Genomic DNA, 6,103 nt, shown 5'->3' with positions numbered 1-6,103 from the left:
GTCTTATCTTTTCACAGCCACTTCCTCGTGTAATCCCATGGATAGTGCTCACAGAAAGTTCTAATCCCAGCCTTTCCTCTGAACTCCAGAGGGTATATTTGTGAACAGAAAATAACTCCGGGCCCTGGCCCAAATGAACTCCCCACTTATACACAAAACAACAAAAACCGTAGGAACCCAATTCACTATGCGAGAAGGAAAAAATTAAGCAGAAAGCTGAGTCATGCAAGAAACTGCCTTTCTGTATGTTCCAAAGTAGATGGCTACAGATAAAAGGTTAAATGTCCCCACAGGTAGCTGTTCTGTCCTCACCTTATCTCAGTGAAGTGCTGATTTACAGAGCGGGAGGCAAATACATAATTGACTATTCCCCTGCCTGTTCCTTGTTCTATTTGTGCAATGTGTGAATTCAGTAATGACCATGTTCTCCCCCCCTTTCCTCTCCAGCCCGCTCCTCCCTTTTAAATATTGAAGCCCTCAAAATCATATTTAGATAAAGGCATAGACCTCCCTCCCAAGCATGTCCTTTACCTTGGCAAAATGAACTTCCAAACTGATTGAGAGCTGGTTTTGGTTTACAAACTGGCAGCCAAAGGAAGTGACTCTGAGTGGAGGTAGCCCTGACCTTTGACAAATCTATCAGTGCTTGGTACCAGCTTGGGCTATTTTTATACTCGAACAGGACAATTTGCTGAGATCTGGGAGCTCCGCATTCCAGAGAATCCCTGATCTCCCAAAATTTGGTTGAGATATATGGTTTATTTTGCTGTACACCTCTTTTCTGCAGTTGTACTTAACTCCCAACAAGGAAGGCGAGTTTCCTGCTTCCAGGACGATGGCGAGCAGGCAACTCCCAAAGTGCTGGGATTTCATCTGGCTTCCAGCAGGGAAGGTGAGTCTGAGTTGTTTTCCTCCTTCTAAAATGGTAAAGAGCAGTCTTGAGCCTGGGCCCTATTCCTAGGTAAGCACCTGAATTGGAGTTTTGTCTTGGAAACTCACCTTAGTGACTAAAGTTAACATTAACAACCAACTGGTCTTAATTTCTCCTTACCATTAGAGTGCTCAATAATACAAATTGTGCAATTGTTTATTTTGCTTAACAGTTTGTTTCTGTTGTTGTTTTGGTCTTTTTCCCATTAGGCTTGACCAGCTCTACGTGACTTGGTCAAAGCTGAAGGAAAGTTGAAATTATGGAGAATAAGGCCTTTGAATTGGCTAAATTACCACAGATGAGGGGGAAAAAATGAAAAAGAAAAAACAGGCCGGGCATTCTGATGGTTTCCCTGCTTCTACCCTTTTGGTTTTTTTTTTTTTTTTTTTTTTTTTTTTGAGACAAGGTGTCACTCTTGTCACCCAGGCTGGAGTGCAGTGGCCATGATCATGACTCACTGCAGCCTCCAACTCCCAGGCTCAAGTGATCCTCCCACCTCAGCCTCCCAAGTAGTCGGGACTACAGGTATGTGCCACCACACCTGGCTAAATTTTTTTGTATTTTTTGTAGAGATGGGGACTTGCTATGTTGCCCAGGCTGGTCTCCAACTCCTGGGCTCAAGCGATCCGCCTCCCTCAATCTCCCGAAGTGCTGGAATTACAGATGTGGGCCACCTCGCCGGCCCCCTGCTTCTACTCTTGACTCTAGGCATTGTTACTTTTCAGTTCTACACTTGCCCTTTTATACTCTACTGCGGGGGCCTAGTGTGTGTGAACCCCATTTCCCAGGCTCTCATGCCAGCTGGCTTCTGCCAGTAGGGGGCACTACAAGGAAATCAGAAGGCAGGAGATAGTAACTTACTGCTTCTGGATTCAATCGTGTGGCAGTTGCTGCCCATTTCTATAGTGAAAGTGGAGGAGGGATTATTCTTTAGGAATTCCTTCCATGGTCAAGGTGGCACCTCTCTAGTAGACAGAGGATGAAAGGGATAGTGTCTCCAAATGGCACAGTAGCTGGTGCAGTTCCATGGGTTCCAGCTAAGGGTATTTTTAGCTGCTTTTTTTTTTTTTTTTTAAATCTATAATGTCACCCCATTCTTCTTTTTGACATCTATTACTCTTAAAATTCCCTCCGCATGAATTAACTAGTTTCTCTTTCATGACTGGACTCTGATAACACTTTGCTGTAGGCTGTTTTCCACCTAGTCGTTGGTGTCCGAAGGTACCCTGATCGTGTTAATTCACTGCTTAAAACTTTCCAGCAGCCTCCCCTCATGTTTAGAATAAAATTCAGAACGTGAATTTTCTATACATATTCTACAACCCCTAAATGCCCTGGCCCCTGACTGCCTCTTCATCCTCTTTTTGTAGGATTCTCCCACTTAGTTCCAGCCAGAGTGGCTCCCTTGCTGTACACTACTGAGCACTCTAAACATGTTCCTAGCCCAGGGCTTTTGCATTCCGTTTCCTTGGCCTGTAGTGTCCAGCTATCATTCTCACTTCATTCAATGTCTGCTTCAATATTACCTCCCTAAGGAAGCCTTCCCTGACCACCATGTCTAAAATATCAGTCTCTGCTACTTTCTGTCCCTGACCCTGTTTTATTTTTCTTAATATGAATGTATTTGTTTGTTTGTTTTTTTTAATGTGTCTTCCTCACTGGAATGACTTGTAAAGTCAGGGTCTTTGTTGTTCATGTTCATTGTAATGTTAGTACCTTGAATAGAATCTGGCCCACAGTAGGTGCTCAGTAAGTGTTTACTGAATGAATGAATGAATACATGCTACACTCTTACATATTCTAGTCTTAGTGTCTTGGCGCTGTCTACTTTTGTGGCTTTCTCAACAGCCTGTAACTTGAAGCTTAAGGAGATTCATGATAAAGCAAGGAAATTAGCAAGACCATCAAACTCTTCACTTCTACTTCTCACTTGCCTGCTTTGGACAAATACAAAAAAATCCAGCCCATCTGGAAATACCATGGTTAAAGTTGGGAGACAGTAGATGAGAAGGCAAGCAGGCTTACATAACAAAGAAAAGCAGTAGCCTCCAACATATACGAAGTGTTTAATTCAATTATGTAAGTAACTGAGGAGTGCTTGTGCATAGGAAGCCAGCCAACCAATATCAGTATCTAGAGCCGTGTAGCAGCAATGTTTAAATCAGCTCAAAGTCTGCCACAGAGTGTACCCAATAATCTTTGTTTATCTGATCTGAAAGAGTAACCGGTTCTAAATGCTGAGATAATAAATATTGTGTAAGGAACTAGGTAAATTGAGATATGAATCATGCTTCCATTTTTTTAAAAATGTAAATAATGGGCTGGGCACGGTGGCTCACACCTGTAATCCCAGCACTTTGGGAGGCCGAGGCAGGTGGATCACCTGAATTCGGAAGTTCAAGACCAGCCTGACCAATATGGAGAAACCCCATCTCTACTAAAAATACAAAATTAGCCGGGGTGGTAGCGCATACCTGTAGTCCCAGCTACTCGGGAGGCTGAGGCAGGAGAATCGCTTGAAGCCAGGAGGTGGAGGTTGCTGTGAGCCGAGATTGCACCATTGCACTCCAGCCTGGGCAAAAAGAGCGAAATTCCATCTAAAAAAAAAAAAAAAAAAAAAGTAAATAATGAACAGAATTCCAGTGTGGAATTAGAACAGGAATCGGCTTTACCTAGGCAAATTAATCACTGAGTAGCGAAGAGCTGCTGCTTTTGCTGAGGATAAGATGTGAGGATTTATTCCCTTCTCTTCTCTCCCCTCCCCTCCCCTCTTCTCTTTGTGTCACTCTGTCGCCCAGGCTTGAGTGCAGTGGTGCAATCTCAGCTCACTGCAACCTCCGCCTCCCGGGTTCAAGCGATTCTCCTGCCTCAAGCTCCTGAGTAGCTGGATTACAGGCGCCCGCCACCATGCCCAGCTAACTTTTGTATTTTTAGTAGAGACGAGGTTTCACCATGTTGGTCAGGCTGGTCTCAAACTGCTGATCTCATGATCCACCACCTCAGCCTCCCAAAGTGCCGGGATTGCAGGAATGAGCCACTATGCCCGGCGGAGGATTTCTTACAAACGAGGTACTCTGATTTTAATGGCATAATCACCAAGAGTTTCTACCAACTCTTGAACGTTTTCTTTATTAGTTAGAAAAATCAACTGATGGCATTTTGTTGAGCGTATTTAAAAATCACATCCGGCCGGGCGCGGTGGCTCAAGCCTGTAATCCCAGCACTTTGGGAGGCCGAGATGGGCGGATCACGAGGTCAGGACATCGAGACCATCCTGACTAACACGGTGAAACCCCGTCTCTACTAAAAAAATACAAAAAAACTAGCCGGGCGTGGTGGCGGCGCCTGTGGTCCCAGCTACTCGGGAGGCTGAGGCAGGAGAATGGCGGGAACCCGGGAGGCGGAGCTTGCAGTGAGCTGAGATCCGGCCACTGCACCCCAGCCTGGGCGGCAGAGCGAGACTCCGCCTCAAAAAAAAAAAAAAAAAAAAAATCACATCCAAGTGCTTTAACAGAACAAGGTGATACATTTATGGAACCAAAGAGAGGACTGGGAATTCTTTTACTACACTCCCAAGCTGAAACATTCTCCCTTCAGCTTTTGAATATAATACACTCATTGATTTAAGTAGCTATGGGTAATGAAATCACCACAGCGGGATATAGGGGTAAGTAGCCTCACAGGCTACTCCTTTCAGGAATGCAGTAGACTGTAGTGATTTTAGTATGCCTGCCCACTATACTTTTCCATCCTCCTTTTTCAGCTAAAAAAACCGAGTTTTTGTTTTTGTTTTTATTGTGGGTTATCTACTCCATGACCCTTGTCCACCACAACCTTTAGATCTTTGATCTCCTCAGTTGTCGGCAGAGAGAGTTTTCTTAAAGGCAGGGATGAAACAGACACTTTTAATTATTTAAACCTCAGGAGGACTAAGGTAATGAGTGTGTACCCAGGAGTTCTTTCTGCCTTCTGGCCCAAATTTCATTACATTTTCATTGGATACTACATAAATACCAAACAGTGCCTACAGTAAATTATTACAGAGTTTACCTACCTGTGTCTATGACCCAGAACATTACCAGCATTCCTCTTAGGCCCCTACCCAGTCACCACTACAGAACTTCTGGGTGAAAGTAAATACATGTTTAACTTCAGAGGCCAAATAATTTTTCAGCGTGTTTATACCAATTTATATTCCCCACCAGTGATGTGTGACATAGTCTAGCAGCTCCTTTCTAAAACTGGATTTTAAAAAAGTTACCCATTCTGGTGGATGCGTAGTGATCTTTTTTTTTTTTTTTGACAGAGTCTCAAAAAAAAAAGGAGTGCAGTGGTGTCATCTCAGCTCACAGCAACCTCTGCTTCCTGGGCTCAAGGGATCCTCTCACTTTAGCCTCCCTAGTTGCTCGCATTACAGGTGCCTGCCGCCATGCCTGGCTAATTTTTATATTTTTAGTAGAGACAGGGTTTTGCCATGTTGCCCAGGCTGATCTCGAACTGAGCTCAAGAGATCCACCCGCCTCGGCCTCCCAAAGTGCTGGGGTTACAGGTGTGAGCCACTGCACCCAGCTTGTAGTGAGTGGTAACTCCTGGTGATGTTGACTTGCATTTCCCTAGTGACTAATCATGGTGGGCACCTTTTCATGTGTATTGACTATTTGCACATATTTCCACAGCTGGGAATAGCAGATTTTATGAAAGGTGTTTAAGATAGCAGACCGGAACTGAAGCCTCAGACTGCCTTGGACACCTTTCCTAACTTTCAACACACTCTTCTTCAGCAAATGCCAATATAAATGCTTGTGTTCAAGATCAGTAATAGAAAAGAACAAACACAGGTCCATAGACACTACACACACGCACACGTGCATATAACTCTAAGGAAAAAGGAGATACCTTTACAAAAGATGAAGCATTCTGATGTGTAATTCTCACAATCTATTAAGACACTGAAACATGGTCTTTGGGGGCGGGAGCGGAAGAGTTAGCCCAAAGGAAGGCTGTGGGGGATTACATAATAGATTATAAGAAAATAGGAGAGGGTAAACTCAAATTGAAACTCAGGAAAGAAAGAGAAGAGAAAAGCACACCTTGATAGAGAAAGTCACATGAGAACAAAAGGTAAGAGATACAAAAAGAGCAGTTTGACAAAATTACATAAAATGAAAAGGA

Source organism: Papio anubis, chromosome 17 (assembly GCF_008728515.1).
Source record: "Papio anubis isolate 15944 chromosome 17, Panubis1.0, whole genome shotgun sequence".
NCBI lineage: Eukaryota > Metazoa > Chordata > Mammalia > Primates > Cercopithecidae > Papio > Papio anubis.
Note: the sequence above shows the minus strand (reverse complement) of the source record.